Raw genomic sequence first — 21,197 nt, 5'->3', positions numbered from 1 at the left:
TACATTTAAAATAAATATGTGTAGAAATTTAAAATTCCAAATTTTAAATGTATTTGGCTTTAACATCGAACAAAAGCCACACATTTTAAATGTATTTGGCAAACAATAAAGGAAGAACTGTAGAGAAATGGATGAACACTTCTTCGTAAATCAGAATTAACCAAAATTTCTTCAAACTCTTCATTCTTCGCTTCTCTTCCCTTCTTAGTTTCTCTTTCCCTGCTCAGTTCCCTTCGTTTCTCTTGCTCTGCTCAGTTCCCTGTGTTTCTCCATTCTTCCGTTTAGATTAAAAGCTCAACCTCGAAGCTCAACTTTTGTTTCTCCAAATTCGAAGCTCAACATGTGTTCTTCTCGCCTAATTCGGGTTGGGTGTGACGATTAGGGTTTTGCGGAGTAAATTATGTTTTTTGCATCCTCGCCTAATCCGTTCTTCTCCTTCATTCTTCTTCTTCTCCTTCTTTTTTTGTGTTCGACATCGCAGGGGATTTGCGTTTGAAATTGCATGGGAATTTGTGTTCAAAATTAGGGTTTTGCAGGCGGTTAATTCGACATTGCAGGGGATTTGTGTTCGAAATTGCACGGGATTTGTGGATTCGAAAGAATTTGCAGGGGATTTGACATTGAAGTTTTGTTCGAATTTGTCGGTTTTGTTCATGGAGTCGTTTTCAAACAGTGAGATTTTGTTCTTGATTTAATCGGGTAGTGAGGCCGAAGGGTCGAACAGGAGAGAACGAATTCGCGTTCGCATCAAATCGTCACCTTTAGAGCACTTGCATTCACATTCGAATTTAGGGATTCTTCGACCTCTCGTTCTCAGTTCGCATCTCTGTGAGGTTTTGTTCTTGAACAGTTAGGTTCTACAAATCGAATTGTTGGAATTTAGGGATTCTTGAACAGTGAGGTCGAATTCCCCCATCAAAGTGTCAAATTATAGGAAGAAGAAGAATAAGAATATGGACAGTGAGGTCGAATTGCTCAAATTGTCAGATTCTTGAACAATGAGGTCGAATTGTTTGAATCTCTTTGAGGTTTTGTTCTTGAACGGTGAGGTCTAATTCTGGGAAGAAGAAGAAAACGGACAGTAAATCAAAAGGGAAAAAATAAAAGCTAAATACAAATAAAGAAGAAAAGGGTAGAAAGGTAATTATATATTGCATTTTATCTAAAAAGATGAGGTTATTTTGGTCATTTTATAGATTTTGACAGAATTTTTGACGGATTCGGTCCAAGGGTGGCTCCTGGTAATAAAATGATGAAATTTAGGTGGTTCGGAATATTTATCGATATAGGGGGTGGTTCCATACAAATTCGGTCCTATAGCGAGTGATTCCGTGCAAAAAAGTCTTTTTTATATTACAACTTTACAAGTTGTTTCATTAATTTTTTATGAAAGGGTCGAGTGCGTTCAGATCCAAATCAGGTTCGGGTTGAACTGGATGATAAATATCTAGGTCGATCGGGTTCGAATCATGCCGGGTTGACCCAACGAGTCAAGAATGTTATTTTTATTGATTTTTGTACCTTATTATAGAAATAAAATAAAAGTTAATATATTTTTCAAAATTGATACTATTATATTTTAAACTTATTATGTATAATGATTTTTTATTCAATTATTTTTTCAAGTTGATCGGCTTAAGTATCTTTCAGGTTTGGTCTTATTCGTCAGGATCGAGTCGACCCAACATGTCGGGTTGACTTTTTGTCAGGCTTGATATTAATATAATCAAAATGGATGTATGTAGGTAGATAAAAATATAACTAGCATTATAAGATCTTTTATATCTATTTATTGGCCGAAATATTAATGAAACTACCTTTTAAATTTTAAATTATTCTAGCACAAGAACCAGTGCATTAACAACACATGTAATATGCTTTAATTTATTCTTAAATGTTTTGGCAAAAATATTTTAGAATCTCGTCATCATTTTTTTACTTTTTTGTAGAATTTTTTGCACTTGTCAAGTTGTGTCAAAAATATTTTTACATCTTGTGTAAATGTAGACTTCTCCTCCTTAAATTCATCTCTTAATTAAAGATTGTTTTGTGAAAGATCATCCATTATGTACCGAAATTTATAGAAAATCATTTGTTATCAAATTATTTTTAATTACCCAAAAGATTGAGTTTCATGTTAAAAATTCATTGTCCTCTTCCATTTTTTGTTATTTTATACATTAAAACTATAAAAAAAAATCCACAGTACCCCTCATTTTATAAAATTAAAGAAAAAGTATAAATTATTTGAGAGAGATGGATATCCAATCTTAATGACCCTACTTGAAATTCTTCTACTCAATTTTTAAAGATGATTTAGTATCACCTATATATTAAAGCTTCTCCTTTTGAAAATTCCACAACCATTATGGCCCTATCACATCCTACATGTTATTTTTCTATTCGTTCTACTATTCTCTCTCTACTTCTTTTTTTAATTTATCAATTTAATTATACAATTGAAAATTGAAGCTTGCAGCGTACTGAAGATTTCAACGTACTAAAATTTTAAAACCTACTTTTCAAAACCTAATCTTATTTTACTCGATATTTGATTTCTTCTCCATCTCAATTCTTATACATTTGATTGCTTTCACATAATTTTAAATCTTCAAGTATGCAAGTTGATCCGTCTATGAAATTAGATCCGTTATGGAATTAGTCGTTGAACTTCATTTGTTGTCTGATTGTTGAACTTAAGAGCAAATCCAGATATTTATTGCAATATCATGGGTGAAAATGAAAACAAATTGACTGATTTTCCGACTTGATGCATCTGGTAGACAACATTGAGAGAAATTGAGGAAGAAGTATTCAGAATTCGAGCAAGATTTTTTAGTTTTCTACAACCAAAGATTAGACTAGCAAAAAAGATGAAATTGATTGAAGACCGAGGAGTTCAATACTCTGAAAAAGGGGAGCTTCTTCATATTGTGGAATCGGAATTCCTATGAAATGATTAATTTTTCATTTTGCAGTGCTAAAATTCTAGGAATTCCGATTCCACAATATGAAGAAGCTTTGAAGATGACGGTGAAACAAGTGACGAGGCTTTTAGTGGCGCTAAAACCCTAGAAAATCAATTGAAGATTGAGGAGTTCAATACCATGCAAAAGGGGGAGCTTCTTCATATTGTGGAATCTGAATTCCTATGAAATGATTAATTTTTCATTTGCAGCGCTAAATCCCTGGGAATTCTGATTCCACAATATGAAGAAGCTTTGAAGATGACGGTGAAACAAGTGACGAGACTTTTAGTGGCGCTAACCTTGGGCGCTTTCATGTAGACGTTGAAGATTGCGTTGTACTTGCAGCTTAAGGCTCACCTCCATTACAAAGATATATGTAATTGGTAAATAGAATAAACTTTGGTTGAACACACAAGTTTAGGCATACATAGTTTGCAGCCTCCACACACGTTACACCTGATGTTGACCTCAACACACAGGTTTATGCATACATAATTTGTGGCTCAACTTCATGTGTTGTCTGAACTTTTGCTGAATTTTTGATTAAATTTGTTTTTATTAATTTGTTACTATTGCACACACAGGTTTATGCATACATAGTTTGCAGCTTCCACTTGATGGTGACCTATACATAGTTTGCAGCTTCCATACACGTTATAACTTTTGTTGAACACATGATATTGACCTCAACACACAGGTTTATGCATACATAGTTTGTAGCTTCACCTTATTTGTTACTATTGCAATATTTTTATGCATCTTATAGTAGTTTGCAGCTTACACCTGATGCTGAACTCAGCAAAATCCAAATTAATATGATAACAATCTTTCTGTTATAAGTGTTTTTGTATTTCATTTATTAAAAGCTAATCTTCTTCCCTTCTAAGATAGAGGGGGTGTTGTTAATTGACATTAGAACAATTTTTTATTGATCAATGCAGATCTTATTAAGGATAAGCATTTTATGGATGAAGATCAAGGTCCGGTGCCGGAAACAACTACAATTATTGTGTTTGAAGTTTGAGCTGTCATGGAAGAATATACTATTGGATGTGGTAGAAACTTTGGTTGTTTTATTGGGTAATTCGTTGCAGTATAGATTGTTGTCTCTGCTATACTTTGTTTACACCTTGTAGTCTTTCTAGTTCCATATGATGGTTAAGAAAAAGTGAACGTCCTTGTGCTGGTAAACTTCTGAATCTGGTTGCTGAATTGGATTTTTTAGGGTTCAATGAATTTATAGCAGTATGGAACTGCCTTGGTTTATGGCGTGTAAGTCTTCTAATTCTTGATATTCTATAGTTTTATAATGGCTGAATGAATCCCAATGTATGAATCAAGCAATAGTTATTTATGAGACAAAAGCCGGATGATTTTAACCCTTAACTCTTTATGCTATTTTCAGTCAATTTTTTATAGATATGATACAAATAGAAGTCGATTTTTTGAGAGATATGATAAGTAGAAAAAAATCATTTTTTTACTATATAAAATCTCGTATATTATGATATAATTTTAAATATAATTATATTATAAACATTAGTAATTTGTTCAATTTAGTTTTTATTTTTATTTACTAAAGATTACCGAAATGCAGTATCTTTCTTTCTAAAAATGTAAATGATATTAGAGTATATGATAATCCTAGTATCTATTCATATTATGATTATCATATTAGAATATTGATTTAATTTAGTTCTGTTTTACCTAGATTAATTGACAGAGAATCTTTGAAGATAATCATATTAGAATATATTCTGTTTATCTATTCAATTCAGTTTAGTGAAAGGGGGAGAATTAAACAGATCGTCAATCGAATCTTCAAATATTTGGCTAAAACATCCAGAAAATCAATTTTTTATAATCAAGTTTTTAAAGAGATCTGGTCATACTTGAACCGTTTATTCAATTACAGTTTTTTTAAACACAAAATAACAAATAACAAGTTATTAAAAGAATTTTTTATATAAAAAATTTTCTTGAACGGTAGTAGAAAAAATAATTCAACAGACTTTTTTTAAACGAATTATTTTTCATAAATTTGCTTCTACACAACAAATAAATCTTCGAAGATTTAGCTAAAATCTCATAAATTTATTCAATCTATTTTTTAGCCAAATATTTGTTTTATCTTTCAAGAATCTTCGAAGATTTGGCCATAATTATCTCATAAATTTGGATTGCACATATTATTAAGAGATGTCCTTCGAAATTCTAATTCAAATAGCTTGGAGCTTCCATTTGGTGGTAAGGTAATTGTATTTCATGGAGATATTAGACATATTATTCCCGTCATTACTAAAGGAACAAGACAAGATATTGTTTCAGCAACCTTGAATTCAACATACTTGTGAGCACATTGTAAAGTTCTTCAATTGACAAAAAATATGGAATCATAAGAGATTTTGGTGATGGGGAAGCACTGATAGATATTCCTCCTGATTTATTTATTCTGGAAATATCTAATCCAATTGCATCTATAGTAGATGCTATTTATCATTCTGTGGATGATAGATTGTCAGATGCGAAGTATTTTGAGGAAAGAACTATTCTTGTCCCGACTCTTGAAATTGTAGAAAATGTTAAAGATTTTGTTATTCATTATTACCCAGAGAAGAAAGGTTCTACTTCAACTCTAGTAGTATATCTCAGATAGATGAGAACAACCAATATGATTCAAAGGTGTATTCATTATTATCTGAATTCTATTAAGCTCTCAGGGATTCCTAATCATTGTCTGAGACTTAAGATAGGAGTACTTGTGATGTTACTTTGCAACATAGATCAATCTTCTAGTTTCTGTAATGGAACTAGATTGGTGGTCAGCAGGCTTATGACACACACTATTGAAGCAAAAATAATTTAAGGTTATCACATTCTTTTCATTGATCATTCTAAGTATAATATGTCATACTTTTTTATATTTTAAGCCATTATTAATATCTTTACATGTTGGGTTTTTGAATAACATGATAAATATTGGATTCAAAGTTATCATCTTTTGCTTGATTCTCACTCCTTCTGATGTCACGTTGCCATTTAACTTAAAGCGGATACAATTTCCTATAATGCTTTGTTTTTCAATGACAATCAACAAAAGCCAAGGCCAATCACTTTCTTGTGTTGGGTTGTTTCTACCACGTCCAGTATTTATTCATGGTCAGCTCTATGTGACATTTTCAAGAGCTACAAGCAAAGAGGGGTCAACTGTTTTGATTTGTAATAAGGATAATCACGCTTCAAATAAAACAATTAATGTAGTACATAAGAAGGTGTTCAACAATTTGTAATTGACGATGTTTTTAATAGATATTTTCCTTTGGTTTTTTGATATTTTATTAAGATATATATATTACATTTACATATTACTATTACTCCAAAAAATTCATACATTTATATTGAGTTTTCAATACTCGTGCATGGCACGGGTCTAAAGCTAGTAATTAATCAAATCAACTACACCATCGAGAAAATTTTTGAAATACGAAGAGTTTAAATTAGTCACACTAATATACTCTAATCGCAAACCACATAAAGGATATACTCCCACCGTCCTCTTTTTATTTTCTCGTTTGACCAAAAACACGGGTTTTGGGTCCGTTCGGTGATGGCTAAAATTAGATGGAAGTAGATGAAAGTAGCTGAAATTGGGATAATTTCAGCTTTTTCCATCTAGGTCATTACCGAACACCATTTTTTGAGCGAAATTCCATCTAGAGAAATTTCCATCTACCTTTTGTAAATTCCATCTACTTCCATCTAATTTTTCTTAAATTTTCCATCTCTCAATTCCTAGATGAAAAAAAATTCCATCTACCATTCCATCTATTTTTTTTCATCTACCACTTTTCATCTAGATGGAAAAAAATTTCAACTAAGTGTTGCCGAACGGAGTCTTAAAGAGAAAGTGAAGATAACAATTATAAAGGAAAGAGTAATAATTGGGTATTGAATGAAGATAAATTATATTGGCAAAAGAGAATTTGTATTGAATAGAGTAAAAGTGTATTGGTAATTGACAAAGTGGTTGTAAAGTAGTTTCTAAAAATGGAAAATGGAAAGATTAAATTGGGACACCGAAAAAGAAAAAAGTGAGAAGATAAAAAGGGGACGGAGAAAGTATATTACTTGCTAAAAAAATCAACCCATTGATAAGAAAATATTTACATGCTCGAACCGAAAGATCAATGAACATGTATAAATGGAGAGTTTCCCATCTAGTGAAAACTCAAGGGTGAACTATTGAAAAGTCCAAGGAAGAGGTCTAATGGGTACAAGTAAAATGATACAGTTTGCGATGAAAAGAATTTGACCTCTAATCAAGCTTTTGAATCCAAGAAGGGGAACTGGTCTTCTTTTGATTAAGTTTTCGATCCAATCAGTCCCTTCATATATGAATCAGCAACCATGCCAAATACTGGCCACAAAATCGAAACCCTAAATCTCAATTTCAATGGCAAGTCGGGCTCCTAATCGCATCAATTTGTATGCAATTGTGAAATGGTGTTTGAAATATCTCGGTCCCCTTGCTTCAGAATCAGAAAATCATTGGAGATGTTGGAGTTTTCTCTCTCTTGAAATTAGAACGAAGAAAACAGTGGAGTTCACAAAGAGCGTGTATGAGAATGGTGTTGTTAAATATTGGCAAATCGAGAAGGAGATAACAGCAATGAATGAGAGAGTTTGTTAAGGGCTTCAGGCGGGAAATAAGAGGTGTGAAAGAGGAAATGGTCTTTCAAAGGGGAGGAGATTGGTGAACAGAGGATGAGGTGTTTCAACCAGAGATCTCTGTAATTAGGCTTAGTCATGATTTGAAGAGATGAAGAATAGGATAATACTGTCTCTGTCTTAAAATATAACACATGTTTGATATTTTGCATAAGATTTTAGGTAAAATTTTTTTGTTGAAAAGCAATTGGGTTTTAATAATTGAGTAGGAAAGAGAGAGAGAAAAAAAAAAGATAAAATTAAAAAGGTGTTGGAAGAATAGAAAAATGAGTTAGGTAAAGAGAAAGCAAATTGAGAGATGTGAAAATGTATTGGAACAAGAGAATGGTTGAATTTCTTTTTTACTCAAAATAAGGAAAATGTGCATTATATTTTGGGACACTGAAAATAAAGATGGGCGTTGATGGAGAAAGTATGTGGATATCCATTTCTCTTATATTTTACATTTTTAAACTTAATGGATTTTTCACACTTTTAACAAATAAACTAATAGAACATGAAAAGAGTAGTGAATTGTTAACGGAGAACTCAATTTAAATGGTAATTATAAATAATTTAATAACATGTGATTTTCTATAAATTTTAACACAATGATTTCCTGCAAAATAAACTCTTAATTTAACTAGTTTTTGGCCTTATTAGACTTATTCTAACAGACTAACCAATCATGCAAGATGGACAAACATCCAAAAAAATAACTTAACTAGAAAGGTTGAACTCAATAATATAATAATATTAAAAAATAATAACTGTCCAAGGAGTAAGCCAAGGTCGAGGTCGTCTCATGTTCGCCTCGGATCGTCTGATTGCAAGACATGTTTGCATCAATCTATCTATAGTATATATTAAATAAATAAAAATTTTGAGTTCTCCGATTCTCACCTCTACTTACGTGTCAACATTCCATTCGCTCTCACTATTTCTCTCCTCTTCTCATTGGCTCCACTAATTATTTTTTTAATAATTATTTTTCTAATTCGAAAATAAAATATTGATCTTAATCATTTTTTTTGTTTCCTAATTTAAAATATACTATTGATTTTATATTATATTTTTTACTATCCAATTTTACCAAGTCCTTGGCCAAATTTTCAACAACTAAGATAAATCATACTTCTTTTATTTTTTAATATTATTCGTTATGATCTTTTTCGAAACTGTTTTCTTAGAAAATTACATTTATCTATCCATATACTAAAACGGAATCATTTCCCATGTGTGTCATCGTTTGATTAAAACCGGCTCGTGCCTTTAGATTGAAAAGATCATAACATATAAAATATTATGTTCTTTTTGAAACTATTTTCTTAGAAAATAACATCTTTCTATCTATCTTATATACTAAATCAGAAACGTTTTTGACATATAACGGCCCGCTCTTATTTTGTTTTATTTATATTAGCATATAAAATTTCCTTTATTACATCTATCTCATTATAGTGTTATTCTATATATAAGATTCTATTTTATTCTAAAAATTAATATCCTGGAATCTTTCTTAACTTATCTTATCATAGTATTATTTATTGATTTATAAAATTTATTTTGTATTATTTTATTATAAAAATATATTTTCCAAAACATCTCTTTTTTTACCGGTGTTATTTATTATTTATTTATAAGATTTGTTTTATGTTATTTTATCATAAAATATTTTATGAGAAATTTTACTTATAAGATCTATTTTATATTATTTTATGAGAAATTTTCAAAAAAACACCCCTTATATGGGCGAATTTCACTTTAAACACCCCTTATATCACTATTTATAAAGCCCCACCCCTTAAATTATTTCTGTCACCAAATCCCCACCCTTGTCTGGTTTCCGTTAACTTTTCTGTTAAAATGCGTGAAATAACCCTTTTACCCTTCACTTTTGTGTTGAAATTCCAAAAATAACCCTCCATTCTTACCCTCATCTCCTTCTTCGTTCAGCAGATCCCCTTCTTCGTTCTCCAAATGTTTTTCAATCGAACGAAGAGTAATTTCGATTGTGAAAATTAAGGCACCGACATTAAAATTACTGGAATCTATGTACTTTAAATCCAGTAATTTTTTCATGATTGTTCGGATTATTCCTTCCAAATGAAGGGTAAAAGTTTTAAGATCTGCTGACGGAATTTGCTTGATTAAATTTCGATTGTGAAAAAATGCTTACTAGATTAACGATTGCTGGATTTAAATCCAGTAATTTTGATTGTTCAAGAAGGGGATTTGCTGGATTAACGAATGAAAAAATGGTCTTCTACTAATTTTATTGCCTTCTTCGTTCTCCAAATGTTTTCTGTCCTTCTTGGAGCCAGCCCTGTCCACCGACGACTTCAATTTCCGATTTCTGATTTTGGTTGTTCCTTCCATTCAATTTCCGACTTCAATTTCCGATTTCCGATTTCCAAATGGTCTTCTAGGGAGGTCGAATTAAAATTAGGGACTAGGGAGGTCGAATTCAAATTAGGGACTAGGGAGGTCGAATTCTTCTCCCTCGGCGAGAACGTACCTGAATCGTGCGACCTGCATCGGCGAGAACCGACCAGAAGCTCGTAGCTCTTCCTAGAATTAGGGACTAGGGAGGTCAGCCTTCTTCTTCTCTGTCGGAAGATGAAATTTGACCTCGTGAGCAGCAGATCTGGTTTGGCGTTGGATTTAATCCAAGGTTTGAGGTTCCCTGTTCATCTCACTATCGCCAGATCCAAAATTGAAGACGAGGAGCGGCTGGAGGTTGAAGACGAAGAAGTTAAAGAAAATTAATTAATTTCAATATTAATGGAGTAAAAATAAAAGAAAAAAAACTTGAAATTTTTTGGATTTTTGAAGGGCAAAATTGTAATTTCAGGTATTTGGACGGAATTCCTAACGGAAACTAGGCAAGGGTGGGGATTTGGTGACGGAAGTAATATAAGGGGTGGGGCTTTATAAATAGTGATATAAGGGGTGTTTAAAGTGAAATTCACCCATATAAGGGGTGTTTTTTTGAAAATTTCTCTTATTTTATTGTAAAAATATACCTATTATAATTTTAGCAATAATATATCATATTAAAATTTATTTTGTTATGATATAAATTTTCGACGTTTCGGCATCATGTTATAATGAATATAAATAATCATATTTTAAAATTAGTCTGAAAATTTATCTAATATCATAGTGTTATAAATAATCATATTTTTATCTAATATCATATTAAATTACTGAAATTAAATATTTTCTCACATAACCAAGTTTTTGTACGATTATACTCAATCGGTTTAACTTTGATTGACTATGCAGCATGCTCACCATATAGTAAGGAAGTCAATTTTTTTTCCACTAACATACCCTTATTTATAATTTCATTAAAAAATAAAACACACTTTAAATTGTACTGACTCTAGATAAAATACATGTCATTTTAGACCATTTTTCTTAGATACAAATATATGTAGTTCTATCAACTTTTTCCTATTTTTACCGTTTTTACTTCTTTGTCATTATTGCATTAAAGTTACTTTATTTATCTAAACATTACCTTTTACATTTCCACTACACTTTAATAGGGTTATTCAAGAAAATAAAACTCTACCTTAATTTGTATGAAAATTTGTCTAAAGACATGTATTTATATCCAGATGGGAGTATTTATTAGGAGGAAAAACGTAGTAAGCACGGACACGCCTAGGAGAGAGCCATGTCCGTGTCCGACACATGTAGGACATACGGACACACTTAGACACCCTTGGACACATCTCGGACACGGTCAAGACACGGTCAACAAAACCGGACACACCTCGGACACACCTTAGACACACCGGACACATCTTGTAACAATTTACCTTGATCTTTTCTAATATTATTTCCCACTTTTGCTCCCTATATCACTGATGCCTAGCCTCATAATACCGTCAATTTACTAAAAACCATCCAACCTCTTTATTCGACTTGATTTATCTAATTTGGGTTATATATATTATGTGAGTACTATAAAAACCAATATAACGACGTGATTTAATATTACAACCATTCTCCATGCAATTACTTAAATTCATTAATAATTAGTTTTAATATTAATCATTTTTATAAAATTAAATATCATATTTTTAATAATGTATTTATAAAAATATATAATTTTTTATGTCGTGTCCTGTCATGTCCTATTTTTCTATATTTTGGATTTGTCGTGTTCCCGTGTCCTGCCGTGTCCGTGTCCCCGTATCCGTGTCCGTGCAACATAGGGAAAAACTATTAAACATCAATGAACTAGACGGACAATGTATATTTATTTATATATAGAGTACCTATTAAAAACTATAAATCATCTATAAACCCAAACAACATAATAAATTTCTTGAAAACAGAAGTATTCATAAAAATACTTAAATTAACCACGTTGCATGCACGGGTGCTATGCTAGTACATATATATAACTTACTTGAAGTACTTGCCTGTGACCAAAGAGCTAGGGATCGAAGTCCGCCAATGATGAAGTGGGGATGCGTAGGCAGGCCTAGTCTGTTCCGAGTTTGCTGTAAAACGATTCTTCTTTTCATTAGCTGCCTTGTCTCTGACTCGATTCTACGAGCCAACTCGCTAGTTTGATAACGAGGCTTCCTAAAACCATAGAAAGTTTCTGCATTGGTCCCTCTCTTCAAAATGTACCAAGTTCTCCGATCCTTTGAAAACTTGAGCTTCCAGGAGCATTCAGTGCCCATGTTCATGTTATCAGCATTTCCAATCTCTTCTTCATACTTGTGCCTCCAGAGCGCATTATTTGAGGAGATGAACCGCAGTTCAGTACAAGTGCAGGCGACTTTAGCAATGTCTGTTCCATGTACAAGTTCCAAGATCTTCAGCTTAAGATTGGTAGGAAGTGTCATTAACGATGGTGGAGGAGCTATACCAACACTCTCACAAATGTCAGTCAACAAGGCTGAGCGATTCTGTTCTTCACAAGCTTCCAGAACTCAAAAACGTCACTATCAGGATTGTTTTGGACGGAATTTTCTTTAGGTTCTGCATCCTCACTCTCCATACTGAAAGCGAAATGAGATGCATCCAGGCACAACCGGTAGATGAACCTGCTGGTGAGAGAACCATTGATGTTGACAAATTTCCCCAAGTTCTGAAACTTGATAGCAACACATGGAACAGACTGAGAGGATAAAACTTTAGTGATTGTGTAACTCGATGGCCAAGCCGGGGATCCATCAAGAAGTCGAAAGCCATTACGTGAAGCTGGATCATATGCAACAAAGCCAGACTCCAACAAGACAGCATGTACAGCAACTTTCAAAAGCATGATGTCAGAGCCATTGCTAGTACTATAATGGCCTAACTCATTCTCAAACACTTTTTTCAGAAAATTAGGAACTGATAGAGAACGCAAGTTAGCATCATCACCCTCCTTACCCTCAACGCCTTCCACTTCCCCGACAGCAATTTTATGTCCTTCCAGAACATTCGCCTTCCTCTTTCGGGAGGGCAACAATTCTAGGCACAATCATCCGCCACATTCTTCGATTCCGCACAAGGAGCATTAACGGTGCTCAATTTCTTAGGGATAGGGTTAAGAGAGTAGAAGATAGGGTTACCTGAAGTAACACCGGCGGATAGAAGATACGAACCGGAGAGTTCATCTTTCCGGTTAAGAGTGAGAAACAATTGCTCCGGAGGGATGGAAAGAGAGGAATCGCCATTGGAGATGCGAGAGGACAAGATTTCCTTCAGTTCCAGAATCCTGCAGCCGTTTGGGACTTCAACCTCTAGGGTTTCCTTCGAATCCAGAGACCTCAATCTCAATTTCATGCTTCCTAAAGAGAAATTGAACAGCCCCTCAAAAATCGGAAACGTCTAGAGAAAATTCAGAGAGAGATGTCGATATATGAACTCTGATTTTGTGAAACAAGCCCTAATCACCCGGTACAAATACATATGTTCCGTTTGGGACTTCAACCTCTAAGGTAAAACAAGGGGAAAAAGAATAGTAAAAAGCAACTATTTATGTCCAAGAAAAGTTATTTTAAAATGATAATTATTTGTATAGATGGAATATTTGATATATATATTTTACATATTTTTTTTCTTATAAAAACTATTAATATGACTTTTTGTATAATTGAAAGGGATGAAAAAGAAAGTATTTTAATACAATTGTGTTTGGGATGGAGGAGAAGGAAATGAAAATAAAACTGGACTATTACTTGTCTAATGAGGAATTGAGGGAAACTGTGGAGAAAAAATTAGACAAATATTTATAATTTTTTAAAGTAATAAAAGATTGTGACATGAATCCCTTAACATCCCATCAATTTTGAAGAACAACGTTCCCTTTGAATTCACCTTTTATTTTATTTTTTTATCCATTCTTTTCATTCCAATTCTCTCCCTTTTAATTCACTCAAGCACAAATTTAAAAATCCCTTCCTTCCCCCTCTTTTATTTTCCTTCCAAAACCATTCTTCCAAACTGGGGTTAGTCTTCATTCCACAACTCGGAAGCTCTTGAAATGTAAGGTGCAAGTTCAAACACTCACGAAATCAATGTTCCTAATGATGTCATATGGGAGTGTCTTACATGGCTACCGGCAAAATCCGAAGTGTCGCAGGCCTCCATAATCTACAAGAATATCCTCATTGAGTCTTACTTTATTCTCAAACAAACGATCAACTCCTCGGCCTTTGATGGCGGCTTTTTTGGTCGAAGAACGTGGTTCAGGAAGAAGATGAAAATAGGCATATCGCATTCCGAATCCTTCCAAAAGAAGGTCCATCGGTGTCCCTGGAGACTCCATCAATTAACTTAACCACCAAACTCGTCTGCTGAACTCCAATCAAGGTCTTCTTGTTCTCCGATCTGGAAGACGACCAGATCTGTGTTTGTAACACAGTTACTAAGACATTCACTCTAATCCCTTAAACAATGGGAGTGTTGTCCTTCGTTTCAATTGAGGGAATCAGGATTTTTCCAACAAGTTTACTCTAATTGCAATTGTATTTGTAGATTTTGTGGAAGATCCGGGGAATAGCGTCCCCCACCTTGCCTTCTACCATCACATAAATTGGGCCGAAGAAATGTGTAACTTGAGGCACAACCTTTTGACATTTCGTTATGAAAACTCAATAGGTTTGTTTTGTGGGGTCCAACGGCGGGCTTGTAGTCCATTTCCTCTAATACTAGAATGACCTATTAGCTAATGACTGCAAAATTCTCTTTCACAACTTATGAAATCGACACAATAAGCCTTTTCACGATGGTAAATGATGTGAACCAATCATGATGATTTAATTCACAAGATTTAGCACACATTTATGTTAGTTTTGAGCCATATTAGTTGAGTAATAAGTACCTAATCCAGAAAAGAGATTATCAAGTATTCAAGTGTTTTGGGGGTCAAAAATTTGAGGGGTCACTAAAGTTTGTTGAAATTACAAAATGGTCACCAAAATTGAAAACGTTAAAAAATGGTCACTAAACTATGACTAAGTGAACTTCTCTGTTGAAAAAACGGCCACTACCGAGTTTTTTGTGACCATTATTTGTGAAGAAAAGTTCACTTCTCATAGTTTAGTGACCATTTTTTAACGTTTTGAACATTGGTGTCCATTTTGTAACTTCAACAAACTTTAATGACCCCTCAAAATTTTGACCCTGTTTTTAGAGAAGATTAGAGAGTATCTGTCAAAGGAGCTATAGAATGGAGGAGTTTCCATGAATAGCAAGTTGAAGTTGTAGCTGCCAGAGAAGGAAACTCGACAAAATACAGGCCGAGACCCGCGCCTTTAGTGTCGCGCCCCCGTGAAGAAGCCAGTGAAGGATTATCTTATTTTCGGTTATTGGTTAGTCGGTTACAAAAGATAGGAAGATTTTACCGACTTACCAACCACCTCTACCCACACCTTATTCGCCGTGCCCGCATCCACTAGAAGATCAAAGATATCGGATTTGTCTCGTGTTTTACCTGCAAAGATAAACTTTCATAATAATTATTTAGTAGTGGTTTAGTTATATTGGATTTTATGTTTTTTTTAATTAATTTAGGTTATAAGGTAGAATTAGGCAGAGTCAGTCTCCTATATAAGGAGTCTTTCTCCCTACGAACCAGAGGTTACACAGTTAGGCAGTTTAGAACACAATTTCAGTTTTCATAGTTCATAGTTGTGAGTGATTAACTCCTCGTATATTGTTTTGCTCGACTATTGAAGATTTTAAAAAGTATCATAATTTTGTCTCTATCAATTGTTGATTCCATATGTCTTGGTTGTGTCTTTCCATGATTATAAAGTTCATTGCTTTTGTGTGTTTAAGTTAGATTGACAACAAAGAATATTTTTACATTGTATAATATTATTAAGATCACGTTAAAGTAGAATTCACTTACACATTTATGATTTGTTAGACTGATTTGCATCTTATCTCAATTATGCCTTTTCTATTAGTATTAAACGTGATTTACAAGGTTCTCGTGAATTTAAATCATGGATGTTTCTTCTAGTTTAGGACTACGTAGGAATTAATATTGTCAAAACCATAATGATGTATAAATCGATTAGTTAAATTGAAATAGTACTCTTTAAAAATCAACAAATCAAATCACTACTTTCAATCAATCATACAACCCCTTGTCGTATTCTTTACCAAGTTGATACCTATTTTCTGCTATTACACTACTCTATGGGATTGACCATGTGTTTACCAAATACTTCTATATTGGATATTCATCAGGAATATTAATTATCTCACGTGTGTGACGATGCGGACGTCAAATTTGGCACTATTTTTGGGGGAAGTGTTGGATAGAAATCTAGATTTTAGTCGATCTGGGTCTATCTTATGATCCATGTCACCAGATATCACGACAACCCTTTGTTTCAGTCCTGTGCAGAAATCGAAAGAAAGTTCAAACATGACCGAAGAACAGCAATGGTCGGTCAAGAAGTCGCAGTAGAAGCTGCAGTCACACCCGTACAAGCATGTGATGCAGTAGAGGTTGCACGATTACTGAACATGACAACGAGGAAACTATCAGAGCAATGCCTTGCTTCTCATCAGACTGCAATCGTCCTGCCATCTCTACTAGAAGGTACAAAATTTGAGATGAAGCTTGGGCTAATCTATCTATTGCCCAAGTTTCACGGATTAAGTGGCGAAGATCCTAGCAAACATTTGATTCAATCTCATTCCATCGGCTCCACATGAAGCCTAGAGGAGTCATTGATGACCAGATCATGATGAGAGCATTTCCTTTTTCATTGAAGGACAACACAAACCAGTGATACTACTACCTACCCACTGGCGGCGTGAGGTCTTGGGCGGATATGTAGAGAGTTTTCCTAGAGAATACTTCCTAGTAAAGAAAGTCAATAATCTCATACAAAAGATTAGTATAGTCCAACAGGGGAAGGACGACTCGCTCTACAAATACAGAGAGCAATTCAAGAGATTAGTCGCCAGCTGCCCCCAACATCATATGGGACAAAGAGACTTGATGTACATTTTATATCATGATCTCCTAGACCGGGTGTGAATCCTATTCGATGCAGCCTATGGCGGTAGTTTCCCTGACAAGACTCTAGAGCAAGTAATACGAATATTCAATGAGATGTCAAAAGGAACCACACCGGTAGGGTGATCTTCTTCACCAAAACGAGGAGTATTCACTATAAAACCCCTTTGGTCTATCTACAAAGTCTCTGAACTACAGGAGATGGTGAAGAGATTAACATTGGGAGACACACCACATCAGTTGAAGGTCTATGGACTTTGTAACAATCCTCTGCATCCTACAGACATGTGCCATCAATTACAAGAGGACAACCTGGAGATAGACATCTTAGGAAATTTTGGTCCTCCTCGCCCCAGAGTCTATCTCTACCCAAATAATTATGAGCCACCGATATGGAACAATCAAAACCAAATGTATTAGAATAACGAGAATTATCAGCATCAGAGAAAGTTTGATCCTGGACCACCCTATCAGCAAGACAAAAGGCATAACACAGTGGAATCAACTCCAACTCTATCTATCAAGTCTAGTTGTTCTTAACTACTTATATAGAGGAATCAACAATTCTACTAAAAAAAGAGCATGAATTTTGCATTTAAAAAATTATACCCGGTATACATTTTTAAACATTTGCATAGTGAAAAAGCATAACACAGTGGCTTTGGTCGGCAAAAAATTGTATTGTAGCTGCCATATGGTGTTTCTACAGAAACTGACCTGTTTTTTGCAGAAAATACTGGTGTGTTCCTGCACAAAATGGTGTTCCTGTTGAAAATGCTTGTTTGTTCTTGCAAAAAAATTGACATTAACATGTGCACAAAATTCAACTGACATGTGTATGTAGTTGTCATACAAGGAGATATGATTTTGTACATCAAATGAAATGTGTGAAATGCATGAAAAATTGACATTAACACATGCACAAAATTCAGCTCTCATATTTTGTAGTTGTCATGTTTTTTTAGCTGTCATGTTTTTTTTTTGGAAAAATCAACTGTCATATCATTTTATACATCAAATGAAATGAATAATACAAGGAAATATCGTTAAGTTTAAAATCAGGCAGCATATTATGTTTAAACATCTGGCTTTACAGAGCTTTTCAAAATGGCTGTCTTGAAAGCATAGTAAGGTCAACATAATGATTCCATCAAAAAGGCTATCTTCAAAGCATTTTATCTAGTTAGCCTTCCCCTATTTCAATTAATCAAGATTCAAATATTTTGTATATTAAATAAGTCAATTCACACTCTTATGTTTTGGCAGGAAAGACCAGGTGAGCATTCAAGACAAGGCCAACCAACACATAATCGCCCAATTATTGGAGTTATCTAATCCAATTTTTTGAAACAAATGTCTTTGCAAAAATCAAAACATTACTGACACTGTGGCACAGAACATCTCATTTCAAACTACAATAATAAAATGATACAAATATCTACACAAAGACAAAAACTCTAGCTTTTTGTAGTCGTAAAAACAAATTGATAAATAAATAGATATACAAGGTTTTATTTTAGACCTATATACTTATCCACCATAAAAGTAAGCCTCATTTGTAATCTTTTTACCTTAAAAGATAAAAAAATCAGTTACCATAAGTCCATAACCACAACCACAACTTTTTAAATCCAGGGTCTTAAGAGCATATGTTAGAAATCGATTTTTAATCAAGGGTCAAGATATCTCAAAAACTACCTAGATTTTAGAAACCAAACTCTACTATAACAGAATCCTTTATTCTGTAAGTTCACTTTAGGAAAACTGCCAATAGAAATGTAACTGTTGTAAAAGCCTTGGGTCCCTGTAATCAAGGATGTAAAAGCCTTGGGTCCCTCTAATCCCGTTCCAATTAAAAAACACAAAAAGATAGTTTTTTAGTAATAGAAGCTGAAAAAGAAGACACTAATTCTTACCCAATAAGCGCGAGAAGGAAGAACTGAACCAGCAAGGAGAAAGTAAGAGGTGGCCTCTCTTTGCTGGTAAGCAAAATAAATCAAGAATCAAAACTTGTGTCTATGATCTAAAAGAATATCCTGAAACAAGGAAAAAAAGTAGAGAAATAATTACTACTCTAAGAAGTATGCACAAGGAGCCAGCATAGATAAAGCAATTATGTTTTTGTAAATTGGGTAAACAATTTTACTGATGCCAATGTTCAATTTTGATGATGCCAATTTTATTGATACCAATGAAATGGCTCAGGAAACTTGTTGTTCAACCCATCACTCCAAACAACATTTCCTTTTACAAACTTGGAATTCAAAAGAGCCTGAAAATTAAAAGAGATAACACAGAATTTTTATCTACATCAATTTTCTTATAAGATGTGTAGAAACTTGATCTTTATTCATGTATAAAGTAGCATATGTTGATACTCATCTAAATATTAGAATCTAGAAGGCCTCATGCCTAGCTACTAAAAATGTAGCAAGCAATCTTTTGTTAATCCATCCAGGCATGCATGCGTCATATGATGGAAATTCTTTTAGACAAGTTGAAAAACAAGAAAATGGAAAAGCAAGGACTCGTGATAAAATTGCATTACCGAAACAATATACCCTAAAAGTTGTAAGAATATAAGTTTGTTTTCAGCTTGAATTGTTGATGAAGTCATCTGGAATGATTCAAGGTTCAAACATCTCAACAACAATTAAAATAAACGATTCACTGCTGGTCATAAATTGAATTCGCCAACAAGTTGACTCAAAGTTCAAACATCTCAACGAAATTGACTCAATAAGCCAACAAATATAGGACCCAATTAGCTAATCGTAAATTGAATTAGTCAAGTTTGGTACTGCAACAATGAAGACGAGCAATGCAATACGAATTTGAATCTACAAAAAAGCAGCAAAAAAACAGCAAATGGATTCAAATTCGAACTTGTCCCTCTTATGACTTCGATACTAATGCGTGAGGAAGACGAACAATACGAATGCGAACCTATCCCTCTTATACCTTCAATACGAATTCGAATCGAATATGATGATTCGAGGGGAAAGGAGGAAGACAAACTGGTGTGGGAGGAAGACGACCTGATGCAGGTCGCATGTGGGTGTGTCGGGAGAGGAGGAAGACTAGGTGCGGGAGGAAGACGACTAACGAAGAACTAAAGAAGAAGATTACGAAATTTTGGCTCTCAAAATGTTAAGTGTGAAAATTTTGGAAAAATCTCATAGAGCTATTTTAAGTATCGCTTAGATTAAGAGATTAGGTAACACTATAATCCATTGTTACTTAAAATATTGAATATTTAAAAGTGTTACTTATATTCAACATGTTACCTTAAGTGCTATATTTTTAAAATATGTTACCAAAATGTTACTTATGTATTCAGTTTTTTTGCATTTGAAAAAGTGTTACAACCACATGTTACCTAAAGTCTCTTATGTACTAGTGGAATCCAAAAGTTCGCCTACAATGCGACCGTGCTTTTCATGCCACGCCTCGTGCCCATTATTATCGTGACCCGCATTGATGGTTCATAGAGTGTCACTTCTGAGAAGCCCAAAGTCAAATCAAACTTTTTCGAGGATGCATATCAGATATATAATATTATGTCGAGCGATGAATTAAGGAGGGAGAGACTCAAAGAGATGAAGAAACATCCAACTAAAACTCCATATGTACAAAGAATGGAGAACGAGAGAGATGCCAGAGAAAGAAGATCCATGGCGGCCCAGTTAAAGGAAGAACTTCCTACTAAGTGTGATGATCCGGATACATAATATATCCCTTGCTCTCTTGGTTCTAAGTTCATAAATAAATCCATGTTAGATCTAGGGACATCCATTAATGTTATACCCTCGAATATTTATGACTCTTTGGTTCTACCACCATTACAAAGCACCGATCTGCAAGCGTACCTGGTGAATGGAACTTGTGTCCCCCCGAAAGTTGTAATCAAAGATGCGTTTGCAAATTACTCATACAATATTGCACAATTACTTATACAACCTTGCACATTTACTCATTCGACATTTCACAATTACTTATAAAACATTGCACATTATTCATACAAT

The 21,197-nt window shown here is 33.8% G+C and overlaps 1 pseudogene; it reads left to right on the top strand.

The window, feature by feature from the left end:
• The first annotated feature begins 2,617 nt into the window (after positions 1–2,617).
• Positions 2,618–6,259, top strand: LOC141249220 (ATP-dependent DNA helicase pif1-like; annotated as a pseudogene).
• Positions 6,260–21,197: the final 14,938 nt, after the last annotated feature.

Source organism: Phyllobates terribilis, unplaced genomic scaffold (genome assembly GCF_046119375.1).
Source record: "Phyllobates terribilis strain yellow unplaced genomic scaffold, ASM4611937v1 Scaffold_4414__1_contigs__length_61239, whole genome shotgun sequence".
In the NCBI taxonomy this organism is placed as follows: domain Eukaryota; kingdom Metazoa; phylum Chordata; class Amphibia; order Anura; family Dendrobatidae; genus Phyllobates; species Phyllobates terribilis.
This window is presented reverse-complemented; position numbering and strand designations above follow the sequence as displayed.